Below are 16,844 nucleotides of genomic sequence, written 5' to 3'. Positions count from 1 at the left end.
TGTGTTGTGGGAAAATTTTGAGGTGTAGTTTAAGTACCTTTAATGGCTGATTTTTGTTATTTTAGCTAGAGAGCAAACTTTGTATAAAACATGCATGTGATAAATTTTGTACAGTCATTGTATGCTATGAAGAACATAGGAAAAATACTAACTCTATTGTTTGACACTTTTCACAGTACAAAGTATTTTCATGTACAAAATCATGCCATAGCTTGTTATTTTTGTGTAGGCTAATCCACTCATTCAAATATCATGAAAATCTGTTAGTAAACTACTTAGGGTAGTACTATGCTGTAGTAATTTTCTAAGATTTTTCTAAGCAAGAAAAATAGAGGTTGCTATTCAAACCTATTATTAATTAGGGTTTAATTAAGCATTTCTTTATGTGTTTAAGAAATTAGCAAAGCTTTGGTGTATCTTTGAAGCATTTCATAAGATATGTTGACTTAACATATTAGTAGTAGAAGAGAATGCAGTAGATAACATGTGCTTGTAGTATGTTTTCTTGGATGATGTTGACTACCTTGCATTTAAACATATCCATTTTATTCATCTCATCCGATGCACCGATTGCATAAGCACTTACGCACATTGCATCATACAGGATCGCAAACCGAGAACCCAGTCGTCATACCTAAGGAGCCCGAGGAGCAGCTCGAGGTGCAGCAGCAGGAAGTGCCAGAAGTCAACGAGGAGGACGTTGAGGAACTTCCGGAGTGCCCCAATCACCGTCCGAGCTCCTTCGAGAGAGGCAAGCCCCGGAGCATTTTCTCCCGGTTTGCAATTATTAATTAAATGCTTTACTTTAATTGATGCATTACGTTCAGGAGTTGTTTGCAACCGTTGCTGCATTATACCTTGTTTACCTTTGTTATACTATATCCTTGTTACCCTGGTATCCGCAGTCGAGTCAATGCTTAGCTGGCTTAGACCGGTAGAAGTCAGGTGATTCCCTGTCACCTGCGAGCTATAGGTGGTTACCTAGATCTGCTTGGATGACTATGAAGTCATGGTATAACTAAGTGTTAAATGAAGTTGAGACCGGACGGAGACTTGCAGAGTTTTGGACTGTAGTGTTTCTGTCTGTGTCGATTAAGGACCGATCGTTGTTGGGCCTCGAGTCATGTTGAACGCATGCCTTACATTTAGCTGGCCGGATAAAGTACCTTCCGACCGCGAAGCTGGGAGATTTTTTTGGGCCGAGTAGATTGCCCGCAACGCACTGTGCCGGAGCAGGTGTGGTAGGACACGGGGGCGGGATGATAAGACCAAAGTGCAGTCGGTTGGCCCCCGGGTACATGTGGTTCCTGGCAAACTCGAGATACCTAGAAAGTTGACTCGGTGATCAATATCTCACTTTAGCGGGTGAGTGAGGTTTGTGTAAGGAATAAATCACCAGCTGGTTAGGAATCGATTCGAATCGCCATCGCTCCTGGATAGTGAATGTTTATGGAACACTTAGACAGTTATAATGAATATGACAGTATGGAAGTTGTTTAATGATCATTGGTTATCATTATCTGCTTAATCACATGTTTACTCTAGTATAGGTGCAAATCTAGTCGACAGGTTAATAATAATGAACTTGGCAATAATGCTTTTAGAAAGGTTCTTGAAATGCTAAAAATGCTTCTTTTTGCAAATGAGTCAGCTACCCTACTATAAAGCCCTTCATAATCCTTGGTGTCATTTATTTTCGGTTATGTCGGGTAAGTCTAGCTGAGTACCTTCTCGTACTCAGGGTTTTATTCCCACTTGTTGCAGATGGGTAGATGTATTACGGCTACTGTATCAACTGCCTATATCCTGCGATGGGTGATGCTTAGGACCATGGGCATGGTCATTCCTTACGTCTCGTCTGATGCTTTTGTTGGAGATGATCATTCACTGGCACTATATTTAAACTCCACGTGAGTGTGTGTGTTGTTTGAACAAATGACTTCCGCTACTTTTATTCGAACTGGTTTTGTAATAACTATGTTGAAACTCTGATGTATCTGAGATTGCGAACCTTTATGTAATATGTGATGGTGACTGCTAAACTTATTACGATCTTGGCTGGAATGGAAGTTGGTTTGAAATCCTTCGTGATTTCACGGACTACCGTGTTATACGGGCTTAAGTTTGCTAAATCGTCTGCTCTGGCGGATGATTTTCTTACTTAATTTCATATAATTGGTCGGTTCTGTTACAGCTGGCATCAGAGCATGGTTTAGCGTGTTACTGTTCACAAGTGTATTTAAAACAAAAAGGCATTTGGAAAACGTGATTTTAAAACTATAAAGTGTGCCAGTGATCATATCCTTTATGCCCAGTTAAGGACTTTAGGTGGCTTAATTAAGTACTGACTGGGGTTCTTGCATCATATTTCTCTTTCGTCGCTCATACGGCGTGCTATTGTATGAGTGCCACTTGTTGAGTGGTAATGTATGGATCATTTGCCTCTACGCCTCGGTAAGTGTGAGTTGTGAGAGCATGATCGGATACACCGCCGATCTAGGGTGAATGCTTATATGATGCTGGAGTAATTACATGTTCTACTCATGTTTTACAAAGGTATCTCATGTATGGGTCTTCCATCTGTTGAGGCGATGCCGTCAATAGGACGATGGTTCGGGTAGTTACTACCGTTGTACACATATCTAGGGATTCATGTAGAGCGTGTAGATAAAATTTACTGCTTTTATGCATTCATTGGGAATTGGGCTGAAATGAATCTTCTGCAGGTACATAACAACGCTATCGTGTAGAACGTATTAGCTACGTATTTGAGAGATCGTTTGTATGCCACCGAATTAGTCATTAGAAAGTATTTATTTCCTAAGTTTGTGAGAACGTACGGCACGTACATACATCATGTTACTTGTGCATTTCATTCATGTCATGCATTCCTCCCCTTATAAATTGATTATCTCATTTTGATAAAAGTTGTATCACCTAAAATATGTTTCCCCGAGGTAATAAAAGAACTTTTGCTACAGATGGCCCGCACGAAGCAGACCGCCCGTAAGTCCACCGGAGGAAGAGCACCTCGACATCCATTGGCCCTGAGGGAGCACCGCACCACGGACACCTTCTTGAGCAAGTTTGGCATGCCAACTTTGCTTTGGAGAGTGCTCCATGATGTGGGGTACCCAGAGGGTCAAGAGCCGGTGTACTCTTGGAATGAGAGCCAGTTAGTAGAGGATGGACTCGCAGTGGTGGAGATCATGGTTCCTGCTCACGGTGATGCTCCAGATTGGGATGGTTGGCACTTGGAGTTTGAGGGTCGCACTCCGGCTGAGGGTGCAGAGGGAGCAGCCTTCCGTGTCATCAGGGACATTATGAGCAGATTTCCCAGTGAGCTTGCAACAGCTCTAGCTGGCACTTTTCCTAGGGATGATCCTCATGATGCCATTTGGGTTCAGCCTCAGGGAAGTGCATTGGTTAGAGGTCCAGCTGAAGGACAGGCTAGCGACAACCAGGCAATGAGTGCTATGTTCGCCGCCATCAGAGCGTATGAGGGTCTCGAGAGTACCTACTGGACTTTGACTGGCTTGCGTGGTGAAGATAAGCTCAAGGGGAGAAAGCAGAAGGAGAGACAGGCACGTGCTATAGCTAGCTTGCAGGAGCAGCTGGCTGATATGAACTTACAGCGAGATTAGGCGGTTGAGAGAGGTGATAGAGCTATGCAGCGAGTGCATACGTTGACTCAAGCCAACAACAATGCAGACCGCATGATTGGACAGTTGGTTCAGGAAAGGAATGAAGCCTAGAATGCAAGAAACCTTTTGCTGCAGAGGGTCGATGAGCTAGAGGAATACAACGGCAACCTGCATGAGGAGTTTCATGTGCTCTACAATGGGGTTGGCCCATATGCTCCACCAGACGCTGCTGGCATGGATATCGACGACGACAACGAGGACGAGCCTATAATTTCACCTGGGGGCGATGGTGACGTCTCCGATCCCGACGATGGCCCCAAGGAGTAGGCTAGTTGCCTTGCGTTAGTATCTAGGTCCTGTCGCAATGACCTTTCTTTTGTTGGCATGTAACCTATTGTATGTTGCTTCAAACGTATGAGACTTGGCATGTGGTTGGAATTTGATTTCGAATGCGATATCTGAACGCATAAAAAGTCCAGTGTATGTATACTAGCAAATGTGGTTGTATGGACGCGATGTTTGCCGTTGAAGTAATTTGATTAAGTGATGTTGTTTTAATTGAGATGCGATTGTTGTGCCTCTGTTTTATTGTATGAATTTATTCTCTCCAGTAAATTCAGTACGGCATAATTTTTCCTTCACTCGCAATTATTACAGCTTCACTCAATCATTACTTGTTGCTAAAATATGCAGATGACAAACACTCGCCGAACCACGTATGAGGCCGCTGAGACCGGTGCTAACGGTGCGGGGACCGGTGGTGGTGGTGGTGGAAACCACGGCAACAACAATGAACCTCCCCATGAACCGCATTTGCCACCTCCTCCCCCGTTTACCCCCGAGATGTTCCTCGCACAGCTGCTCGGGAGTCAGCACAACGCGGAACAATCCCAGAAGAACATGGAAGATTTTCTGCGCACCATCGCCAACAACGTTCAACGTGGTAACAATCAAGGTGGTGGCATGGGAGTGAACCAATATAGCAGCTTCAAAGATTTCATGGACACCAGGCCGCCAGTATTCAAGGAAGCAACAGAGCCACTCGATGCTGAGGAATGGATCAACATGATGGAAGATAAATTCTATGTGTTGATGATGACTGAGGTTCTGAAAACGGAGTATGCTGCATTTCAATTGCAGGGACCGGCGGGAATGTGGTGGAAGCACCATTGCACCACCTTCCCTCCAAATGCTCAGATTTCTTGGAGAGAGTTTGCTGAGGCCTTCCGTGGAGTCTATATTCCACCCGGGCTGACCGAAATGAAGTTGGGAGAGTTTCTGGCATTGAACCAGGGCACCAAAACCGTGACACAATACCTGCATGCCTTCAACAACTTATGTCGCTATGCTCCCGACATGGTTGACACAGATGCTAAAAGAATAGCTAGTTTTAAGAGGGGACTCAATCCAAAAATGATGAAGCATGTTGGTACCAACAACCGTGTCAGATTCAATGACTTCATCAGCGACTGTCTGAAGCAAGAGAAGAATAACAATGCCAGCACCGCAGCCAAGACACGCAAGAGAGCCTTTGAAGATGGTCCGTCGCAAGCTAGAGCACCTATGGGAGGTCGTCCTCCATATCACCCATCGGCACCTGGCGCTAGGTTCAGGCCACCTCAGCCAAGAAGTCAGAATTTCCGTGGACCTCAAAAGCCATACAAGATGGCAGTACAGCCCAACAAAGCAGCCGCAACTGCGGTACAAGGCAGTTCTAAGGGAGCTGTGGGATCTGCCGGGACAGTGAGGGGACCCTGCTATAACTATGATCAACCCAGCCATTTCTCGAGGTTTTGTCCATACCCGCCCAAGAAGAAGCAGCAGACTTATAATGCTAGAGTACATAGTACGACTGTGGATGAAATTCCTAAGGGAGAGCCCGTCACTGCTGGTAAGTTTCCTGTCAACGAAAACCCTGCAGTTGTTCTATTTGATTCTGGATCATCGCATTCTTTTATGAGTCAAGCATTTGCACAGAAACATGGACAACTATGCACAGAATTGGGTTATGGGTACCGTATAAGTTTAGCAGGGGCTGATGTTTTGACCAACCGGATGGTTCGAGGGGCAACCCTTGAATTAGGTAGCAGGAAGTTCCGAGTGAACTTGATAGTTATGCCTGGATTAGTTTTGGATGTCATTATAGGGATGAATTGGATGAAGGATTGGGGAGCAATCATAGATACTGGAAGTCGAGTACTTACCCTTAAGGATCCCCTGGGTGAGGGTACTTTCCAAGTACCATTGCCCCGGAGAACATACCTTATAAGTGTTACATGTGCTACGGTGGTCATTCCTATTCATCAGATTCCGGTAGTGTGTGAATTTCCGGATGTATTCTCGGATGAGCTACCTGGTCTTCCGCCGGATAGGGAGATTGAGTTTGGAATTGAGTTAGTCCCTGGAACAGCTCCGATTTCAAGGAGACCCTATCAGATGCCTCCAGATGAGTTAGCTAAGCTAAAGAAGCAATTAGAAGATTTATCAAAAAAGGGGTTTATTCGTCCAAGCAAGTCTGAATGGGGATGTCCCGCCTTGTTTGTGAAGAAAAAGAAAGAGGGCACGTTGAGAATGTGCGTAGATTACAGGCCACTCAATGCTGTGACCATCAAGAATAAATATCCCTTGCCACATATTGATATTCTGTTTGACCAATTATTCAAGGCCAAGGTGTTCTCAAAAATAGATTTGAGATCCGGTTATCATCAGATCAAGATTAGGTCACAGGATATACCGAAAACTACATTTTCCACCAGATACGGGTTGTATGAGTATCTTGTCATGTCCTTTGGCTTGACAAATGCTCCTGCATACTTTATGTTTTTTATGAATACAATTTTCATGCCAGAATTGGATAAGTTTGTGGTAGTGTTTATCGATGACATTCTGGTGTATTCCAAGAACGAGAAAGATCATGAAGAGCATCTGAGAACTGTCTTCACTAGACTTAGGGATCATCAACTGTATGCTAAGTTTAGCAAATGTGAATTCTGGTTGAAGGAAGTTCCTTTCCTTGGTCACATTCTGTCAGAGAATGGAGTTTCAGTCGATCCAAGTAAGGTGCAAGAAGTTATGAATTGGAAAGCACCGACCACAGTTCCTGAGATTAGAAGTTTCTTAGGACTAGCCGGTTATTACCGTCGCTTTATACCAGATTTCTCAAAAATTGCCAAACCAATGACAAGTCTCCTACAGAAGGATCACAAGTTTGTGTGGACAGAGGAGTGTGAAGCAGCTTTCCACACTTTGCGGAAACTGTTGACCACTGCTCCTGTTCTAGCACAACCAGATATCGAGAAACCATTTGATGTGTTTTGCGACGCATCGAAAACTAGATTAGGCTGTGTTCTTATGCAAGAAAGGAGAGTCATTGCTTATGCATCACGTCAATTGAGAAAGCACAAGGTCAACTATCCAACACATGATCTTGAACTTGCTGCAGTTGTGCACGCCCTAAAAATTTGGAGACATTACCTACTTGGTAATGTGTGCAATATTTTCACAGATCACAAGAGTCTTAAGTATATCTTTACCCAACCAGAGCTAAACATGAGACAGCGCAGATGGTTGGAATTGATCAAGGATTACAACTTGAATGTGCAATATCATCCTAGAAAAGCCAATGTAGTGGCAGATGCTTTGAGCAGAAAGTCACATTACTTGAATGTGTAGCCATTACTTGAAGATGGGTTCGATCTAATGCATCCTGCTATGTTACATAGTATTCAGATTAGTTGCTCTTTGGAGAGTAAGATAATAGAAGGCCAGAAAACCGACAAGGGGATATTCCACATCAAAGAGAAAATAAAAGAAAAGCCATCTCAACACTTTAAAGTGGATGAACAGGGCATGTTGTGGTTTGACGACTGTCTTGTGGTTCCCAAGGATCGAGAGCTTAGGAATAAACTCATGGATGAAGCTCACCTTTCTAAGCTATCTATCCATCCCGGAAGTAGTAAGATGTATCAAGAACTAAGATCTCGTTATTGGTGGACCAAAATGAAGAAAGAAATTACAGCATATGTTGTCAGATGTGACACATGTTGTCGAGTGAAAGCAATTCACATGAAACCTGTCGGTATGTTGCAACCCTTGTCCGTCCCTGGTTGGAAGTGGGACGATATCAGTATGGATTTTATCACAGGTTTGCCCACTACTCAAAAAGGACATGATTCGATTTGGGTAATTGTGGACCATCTTACCAAGACCGCTCATTTCTTGCCTGTCAAAACAGAATATCGACCACCTCAATATGCCAAGAAGTATATCGTAGAAATTATGAGGTTGCATGGTATACCAAAGACCATAGTATCGGATAGAGGCTCACAGTTCATGGCTCACTTTTGGGAACATTTACACAAAGGCTTAGGAACTAGTTTGATTCGCAGTACCGCTTATCATCCTCAGACAGATGGTCAGACTGAACGAGTGAATGCTGTTTTGGAGGATATGTTAAGAGCCTGTGTATTGTCTTCTAAGGGATCATGGGAGTCATGGTTACCGTTAGCTGAGTTTTCTTATAATAATAGTTATCAAGAAAGCATCAAGATGGCTCCATTCGAAGTTTTATATGGCAGAAAATGTAGAACACCATTAAATTGGGTCGAGCCTGGTGATAGAAGGTATTATGGCATTGACTTTGTAGAAGAAGCCAAGAAGAAAGTTCATATTATTCAGCAGAATATGAAAGCAGCCCAATCACGTCAGAAAAGCTATGCAGACAAAAGAAGGAGACCCCTTGCGTTTGAAGTTGGTGACTATGTTTATCTAAAAGTCACGCCAATGAAGAAGAAAAGGTTTGGAGTCCGAAGAAAGCTTGCCGCGAGATTCGTAGGACCATACAAGATCTTGGAACAAAGAGGTCCGGTAGCCTACAAGTTAGAGTTACCTAAAACAATGAGCACCGTTTTCCTAGTTTTTCATGTATCACATCTCAAGAAATGTTTGCGTGTTACAGAGGAAAGAATAGAACCTCGAGGTATCCAACTCAAATCAGATTTGGTGTATCGTGAGCAACCAGTCCGGGTGTTAGACACTAAGGAACGTGCTACTCGGAATAGTGTGGTGAAAACATACAAGATATAGTGGGATCATCATGATGAGGGAGATGCAACTTGAGAAACAGGAGAGTATCTACAAAAAGCTTATGGAGATTTTTACAACAAATGGTTCGTAACCTAAATCTCGGGATGAGATTTTTATAAGGGGGGGGGGGCTGTAACACCTTAGTATTATGCCTACATTTAGTCACTGCAAATCATACATATCATGCATCATCAAGCATTCTAATCACACATGCCTAATCATGTAAATAACAATTGAAACACTGCTTCGAAACATTTGAAACATGTGTGAAACCTGAATGTTGCATACACCTGTTTAAGAGTTATTTTGCCCTGATTTTGCTTGCTAGGTTAGTAAAACATGTTTGGCTACTATTGTAAATCATCTAGCAATGTTTAGTTCAATTTTTGGAGCAAGGTTTGTATTCAAATTAATTCAAAATTTGGCTTCAAAAATAAATTCCCAAAAATTAGGGTTTTGAGTTAAACTTGGACTTTGATCTTACAATTCAAAATCTAGAAAGAATTTGGCTATGGTCCTAAAAGCAAAGTTGTAGAGAATTAAATTCTAATCAACTTTCATTTTTAGTATATTTTCAAAAGATGTCATTTTCCTTGCTCAAAATAATAATTTAAAGATGGCATTTAAAAATTCCTTGAAAATATATTTGGAAAAGGCTTTTTCCTCCTTCGCGGGCCGCCGCCTCGCTTCTGGCCCGTGGCCGAAGCCGGCCCAACCAGCATCCCACGCGCGCCTCACCTCGCTCGGCCCAGCCCAGCGCCGCGCCGCGCCTGGCCTGCCTCCGCGTGCCTGCCCGCTGATGCGCCGCGCCGCGCGTCTCGACCGCGGCAGAGCATGCCCGCCGCGTGGCGGCCATGCGCCATCGACGCCGCCGCGTGTCGCAGCCGGCCTGCGCCCGCGCCCACGCGCCCGCCTTCACCTACCGAAGCCAGTGCGCTCACTGGCTCACTTCCGCGCTGCCTCGCCTCTCTGCAAGCACCGCGCGCCCGCAGCTCTGCCTCTCGCCACGCCATGCACCCACCGGCGAAATTCACCGCGGCTCCTCCACCTCGGCTAGCAAGCACGCGCCCGCAGCTCCGCCTCACCCTCCTTCAAGTTGTGCTCGCGTTTGCGCCACCTACCGAGCTAAGGTAGAGCCGTCTCAGCCTCGCCACGCCGGCCATGGCGCCGCCATGCTCGGCCGCCATGGAAGGCCTCTTCCTTCTCTTCTCCAGCCCCACCTAGCTACCCTACCGCATTCGCCATCTTCCCACGCATCACGTGCGCCCGCTAGCTCACCCTGCCGTGGCCGGAGATGGCCGCCGGCCTCGTGGCCGAGCCGCGCTGCCGCGCCAGCGCAAGCGCCGGCGTAGCCCCTGCCTCAGCCAAGCCAGGCCGAGCCAAGCCGTGGGCCGACGCCTGCCGGGCCGTCTTCCCCCTCCCTTGCGCTCGGGCCGCGCAGGCCAAAAGCGGCCGTGGGCCAGCTGATTCCAGCGGGCTGGCCCAGTAGCGATTGAAGGAATTGTTTTCAATTTATTCTTTATTATTTGATAATAGAAATGGTTTGCAAAATGTTTGGATACTCAAAGTTGCTCCAAATCTGTTGAAATAAATTTGTCTAGGTTCCTTATCATCAGATCTACTAGGGAAAATTATTGCATGTCATATTTGAAATACTTTTCTGTAGAACTTTATTTAATCATGAATATTGCTGATAACTTGAAAAATATGTAGAAAAATATATAGGCGTCAGAAAAATATGATTCCAAGTTTGTTAATCTTCTTATGTCATGTATTTCCTAGGAAAAATATGTTTCATGCATGTGTTGTGGGAAAATTTTGAGGTGTAGTTCAAGTACCTTTAATGGCTGATTTTTTTTATTTTAGCTAGAGAGCAAACTTTGTATAAAACTTGCATGTGATAAATTTTGTACAGTCATTGTATGCTATGAAGAACATAGGAAAAATACTAACTCTGTTGTTTGACACTTTTCACAGTACAAAGTATTTTCATGTACAAAATCATGCCATAGCTTGTTATTTTTGTGTAGGCTAATCCACTCATTCAAATATCATGAAAATCTGTTAGTAAACTACTTAGGGTAGTACTATGCTGTAGTAATTTTCTAAGATTTTTCTAAGCAAGAACAATAGAGGTTGCTATTCAAACCTATTATTAATTAGGGTTTAATTAAGCATTGCTTTATGTGTTTAAGAAATTAGCAAAGCTTTGGTGTATCTTTGAAGCATTTCATAAGATATGTTGACTTAACATATTAGTAGTAGAAGAGAATGCAGTAGATAACATGTGCTTGTAGTATGTTTTCTTGGATGATGTTGACTACCTTGCATTTAAACATATCCATTTTATTCATCTCATCCGATGCACCGATTGCATAAGCACTTACGCACATTGCATCATACAGGATCGCAAACCGAGAACCCAGTCGTCATACCTGAGGAGCCCGAGGAGCAGCTCGAGGTGCAGCAGTAGGAAGTGCCAGAAGCCGACGAGGAGGACGTTGAGGAACTTCCGGAGTGCCCCGATCACCGTCCGAGCTCCTTCGAGAGAGGCAAGCCCCGGAGCATTTTCTCCTGGTTTGCAATTATTAATTAAATACTTTACTTTAATTGATGCATTACGTTCAGGAGTTGTTTGCAATCGTTGCTACATTATACCTTGTTTACCTTTGTTATACTATATCCTTGTTACCCTGGTATCCGCAGTTGAGTCAATGCTTAGCTAGCTTAGACCGGTAGAAGTCAGGTGATTCCCTGTCACCTGCGAGCTATAGGTGGTTACCTGGATCTGCTTGGATGACTATGAAGTCATGGTATAACTAAGTGTTAAATGAAGTTGAGACCGGACGGAGACTTGCAGAGTTTTGGACTATAGTGTTTCCGTCTGTGTCGATTAAGGACCGACCGTTGTTGGGCCTCGAGTCATGTTGAACGCATGCCTTACATTTAGCTGGCCAGATAAAGTACCTTCCGACCGCGAAGCTGGGAGATTTTTCGGGCCGAGTAGATTGCCCACAACGCACTATGCCGGAGCAGGTGTGGTAGGACATGGGGGCGGGATGATAAGACCAAAGTGCAGTCGGTCGGCCCCCGGGTACATGTGGTTCCTGGCAAACTCGAGATACCTGGAAAGTTGACTCGGTGATCAATGTCTCACTTTAGCGGGTGAGTGAGGTTTGTGTAAGGAATAAATCACCAGCTGGTTAGGAATCGATTCGAATCGCCATCGCTCCTGGATAGTGAGCACTTGACTTGAGTTACTTCATCGTAGTAAATGTTTATGGAACACTTGGACAGTTATAATGAATATGATAGTATGGAAGTTGTTTAATGATCATTGGTTATCATTATCTGCTTAATCACATGTTTACTCTAGTATAGGTGCAAATCTAGTCGACAGGTTAATAATAATGAACTTGGCAATAATACTTTTAGAAAGGTTCTTGAAATGCTAAAAATGCTTCTTTTTGCAAATGAGTCAGCTACCCTACTATAAAGCCCTTCATAATCCTTGGTGTCATTTATTTTCGGTTATGTCGGGTAAGTCTAGCTGAGTACCTTCTCGTACTCAGGGTTTTATTCCCACTTGTTGCAGATGGGCAGATGTATTACGGCTACTGTATCAACTGCCTGTATCCTGCAATGGGTGATGCTTAGGACCATGGGCATGGTCATTCCTTACGTCTCGTCTGATGCTTTTGTTGGAGATGATCATTCGCTGGCACTATATTTAAACTTCGCGTGAGTGTGTGTGTGGTTTGAACAAATGACTTCCGCTACTTTTATTCGAACTGGTTTTGTAATAGCTATGTTGAAACTCTGATGTATCTGAGATTGCGAACCTTTATGTAATATGTGATGGTGACCGCTAAACTTATTACGATCTTGGCTAGAATGGAAGTTGGTTTGAAATCCTTCATGATTTCACGGACTACCGGGTTATACGGGCTTAAGTTTGCTAAATCGTCTGCTCTGGCGGATGATTTTCTTACTTAATTTTATATAATTGGTCGGTTCTGTTACAGCCTCCTCGCTCCTCAGTGCTTGGACATCGCCAGCAACGTTGGGAACTCCTCTCTCCTCGATGCTCGGTCATCGCTAGCGACGTCGAGGACTCTTTAGTGCTCGGTCATCGCCAGCGATGTCGGGGACTCCTCGCTCCTCGGTGCTTAGACATCACCAGTGACGCCGAGGACTCCTCGCTCCTTGGTGCTTGGTCATCGCCAGCGACACCGGGGACTCCTCGCTCCTCGGTGCTTGGTCATCGCCAGTGACGTTGGGGACTCCTCGCTCCTCGGTGCTTAGATATCGCCAGTGACACTAGGGACTCCTCGGTGCTCCCTTGGTGGTTGGATCTTGCTACGTCTCATCGGTGTGCTATCAAGCTGCTCCATGCTGTTCGGATCAGGGTGTTGATCATGGGCAGCATGTCTGGGGTCTTGATACGTGCATGTCGAACGACGTCGGCAAAGCTTTTAGACTTCTTTTTCTTTGACCCTACTGCAAGATTCATTCTTCATCTTCCAGCAGGCTCGGGGACTAAGTGGACACACTTCACCTTGCGGTGAATGTGCTTGTTCTCATCTCGAGGCTACGCCCGGGGACTAGCTGCCTGCTCAGCTAGTCTTCTACTTTATGACTCTGGCACCACATGACTACATCACCTACTGTTAGGCTCAAGGACTAGCTATGGGGGTATGGCCCCTGGTGTCCACAAGACAAGACATGGGCCGCACCATCAGAGGTGGCCTAGCCCACAAGATCAAGGCGTGCACGGCCCTGCTCGGCGTGCACCGCAAGATATTGTATAGTACCAAATAGGCTACTTTCCTTGTAACCCTACCCCTCCAGAGTATATAAGGAGAGGCAGGGGTCCCCTAGTGGACACGATCGATACATCTCAATGCAATACATTAGAACACAGGATGTAGGTATTACGTCATACTGATGGCCGAACCTGTCTAAATCTTGTGTCTTGGTGCTTGCATTACCATCTCGCTCCTGATCTCTACGACAAATCTACCATCGTGGGATACCCCTCGGTGGACTGCCAAGCATCTTTTGTCGACAATTACATCCATGGGTTCTCCCAATGATGCAACTCCCTCCCTGATGTCGTCGATGCGTATGTCATCAGCGCATTCCTCTCTGAGACGACGTGCGAGTCCCTAATCCACAAGCTTAGCTGCCTGAAGCCTCGTACCACCCATGACCTACTCGATGTCACCACTAACCACGCCTCCGACGAGGAGGTGGTTAGAGCGGTCTTCAACAAAGGCTAGGACAAAGGCAAGGCCAAGCGCATGGACCAAGACGAGGGCCCCTCCACATAGAGGGGCAAGGAGAACAAAAAGGATCGGTGCTGATCGGATAACACCACATTGGTCGACGCAGCTGATCGCATGGGCAAGTAGCCCCAGCAGGGCCTGCCTGACCACTTCAACAAGCTCATGGATAGCCCGTGCACCAACCACGCCTACCCTATCAAACACCTCTACAAGTACTGCGAGCTCCTCAAACGTTTCCTCTGAAAGGTCGGTGGGCCGATAGAGGGAGACGGCAAAGAGGCGACAACCAAGAAACGAGGCACGACGGGCAAAGACGAAGATGGCTTCCCTGACCCTAAGGAATGCATCATGATCTTTGGTGAATCCGACGCCATCTGGTCCAAGCGCCAGCATAAGGTGCACTATAGGGAGGCATGCGCTGCTGAGACAGCCATCCCCTCCTTCCTTAGCTGGTCAGAATCTCTAATCACCTTCGATCAAAGGGACCATCCCTCCCACATCATGAGACTAGGATGCTACCCACTCGTCATCGACCCCATCATCCGCAAGAAGCGCCTCACCAAGGTGCTGATGGATGGAGGCAGCATCCTCAACATCCTCTATGTCGACACCCTCGACGCCATGCGCATCCCCAAGTCGAAACTCTACCTAGCGGGCTCTCCCTTCCACGGGTGATACCAGGAGCGCTGGCATAACCACTCAGGCAGATCGACCTACCCGTCACATTTGGCAATCGAGCCAACTTCCGCTCAGAGGTCCTCACCTTCGAAGTGGTGGACATCCTAGGGTCCTACCACACCATCTTGGGGCAGCCATGTTACACCAAATTCATGGCAATCCCCAACTACACCTACCTCAAGCTAAAGATGTTAGGACCGAACGGCATCATCACCGTGAGAAGCGCCTTCTCGCATGCCTTCATGTGTGACCGCGAGCATTTTGAGCTCACCACCGCGGTCATCAACTCGTCCGAGCTCCCGCGGCTCGGGGAGTCATCAACCCTAGCAGTCTCAGACTGCAATAATCCAACCTCCTCGATGGCCTTCCATCCACTTGAGGAAACCAAGGCGGTGGGGATTGACCCCACTGACCCAACTAAGACGGTGCGGATCGGGACTCAGCTCCCAGCCAAATAGGAATGCGAGCTCGTCAACTTCCTGCGTGCCAATTGTGATGTCTTCTCATGGAAGCCATTTGACATGCCAGGCATACCGCGAGACATCATCGAGCACACACTACACCTCATCCTAGGCTCAAAACTCGCTAAGCAACGCCTGTGCCGCTTTGACAATGAGAGGCGTAGGGCCATAGGCGAAGAGATCACCAAGCTCCTGGCAGCCGAATTCATCAGAGAGGTATTCCACTCTGACTAGCTTGCCAATCCCGTTCTTGTTAAAAAGAAGACTAGGAAATGGAGAATGTGCATTGACTATACTAGCCTCAACAAACCGTGTCCAAAGGATCACTTTCCTTTGCCACACATAGACCAGATAGTCGACTCCACCTCGGGTTGTGAGATCCTTTCCTTTCTAGATGTCTACTCAGGCTATCACCAGATCACGATGAAAGAGACCGATCAGCTCATAATCTCATTCATCACCCTATATGATTTGTACTGCTACGTAACCATGCCTTTTGACCTAAAGAACGCTGGCGCCACCTACCAAAGGTGCATGTAGCAATGCTTCACCGACCAAATCGACCCGCTCGATCATCCTAATCAAGCTGAATGACTGAAACCAACAATCGTCGTCTATGTTGATGACATAGTAGTCAAATCGGCTCAAGCTTGTGGCCTGATCGCAAACTTGGTCGCAACATTCGCGAACCTCCGAAGGTTCAACATCAGATTGAATCTCGAGAAATGTGTTTTCGGGGTTCCAAAGGGGAAGCTGCTAGGATACATCGTGTCCAAGCACGGCATTGAGGCCAACCCCAAAAAGATCACGGCCATCTCCAACATGGGCCCTATACACAACGTCAAGGGCGTGCAAAGGCTCACCGGCTATCTGGCTGCCCTAAGCCGATTCATCTCCCGGCTCGGCGAACAGGAGATGCCACTCTACAAGCTCCTCAAAAAGATGAACACCTTCGTCTGGACTGAGGAAGCTCAGTAGGCTCTAGAGAGCCTCAAAGCATCCCTAACATCGACCCTAATCCTCATCATTCCCAAACGGGGAGAAACCCTCCTCCTCTATGTCGCGGCCAGCAACCATGTGGTAAGTGCCGCCCTGGTCGTCGAAAGGGAGGAGCTGGAACACCTCCTTAAGGTCCAGCGGCCTATATACTTCATCAGGGAGGTACTCATCGACCCCAAGGTCTGGTACTCCTAGGTGCAGAAACTCCTATACATCGTGCTAATGGTGACCCAAAAGCTCCTGCACTACTTCACCGACCATGAAGTCGCGATCGTCACTTCATACCCGCTCGGGGACATCATCTGCAACCGTGACACAGCAGGATGGATCTCCATGTGGGCACTCAAACTCATGGGCCACAACATCAGGTATATCCCCCGTACTGCCATTAAATCTTAGGCTCTTGCAGATTTTGTCACCGAATGGATGGAGGTGTTGCTACCGACCCCGAACATCACCCATGAGTACTGAATGATGTACTTTGACGGGTCTGTAATGGTGCCCGGCTCGGGGGCTGGAGTGGTTCTGATCTCCCAAGATGGGAGTAGGCTCCGCTATGCCATCCGCCTCCATTTCTCGACCTCAAACAACACCGCAGAATACGAGGTCCTCATCAATGGGCTATGCATCGCCATCGAGCTCGGCGCTACATGACTCTATGTCCATTGATGTGTACAGGCCCGATCTTC

Source organism: Miscanthus floridulus, chromosome 17 (genome assembly GCF_019320115.1).
Source record: "Miscanthus floridulus cultivar M001 chromosome 17, ASM1932011v1, whole genome shotgun sequence".
Classification (NCBI taxonomy): Eukaryota; Viridiplantae; Streptophyta; class Magnoliopsida; order Poales; family Poaceae; genus Miscanthus; species Miscanthus floridulus.
The sequence above is the reverse complement of the archived record's forward strand: the minus strand, read 5'-3'. Positions refer to the sequence as shown.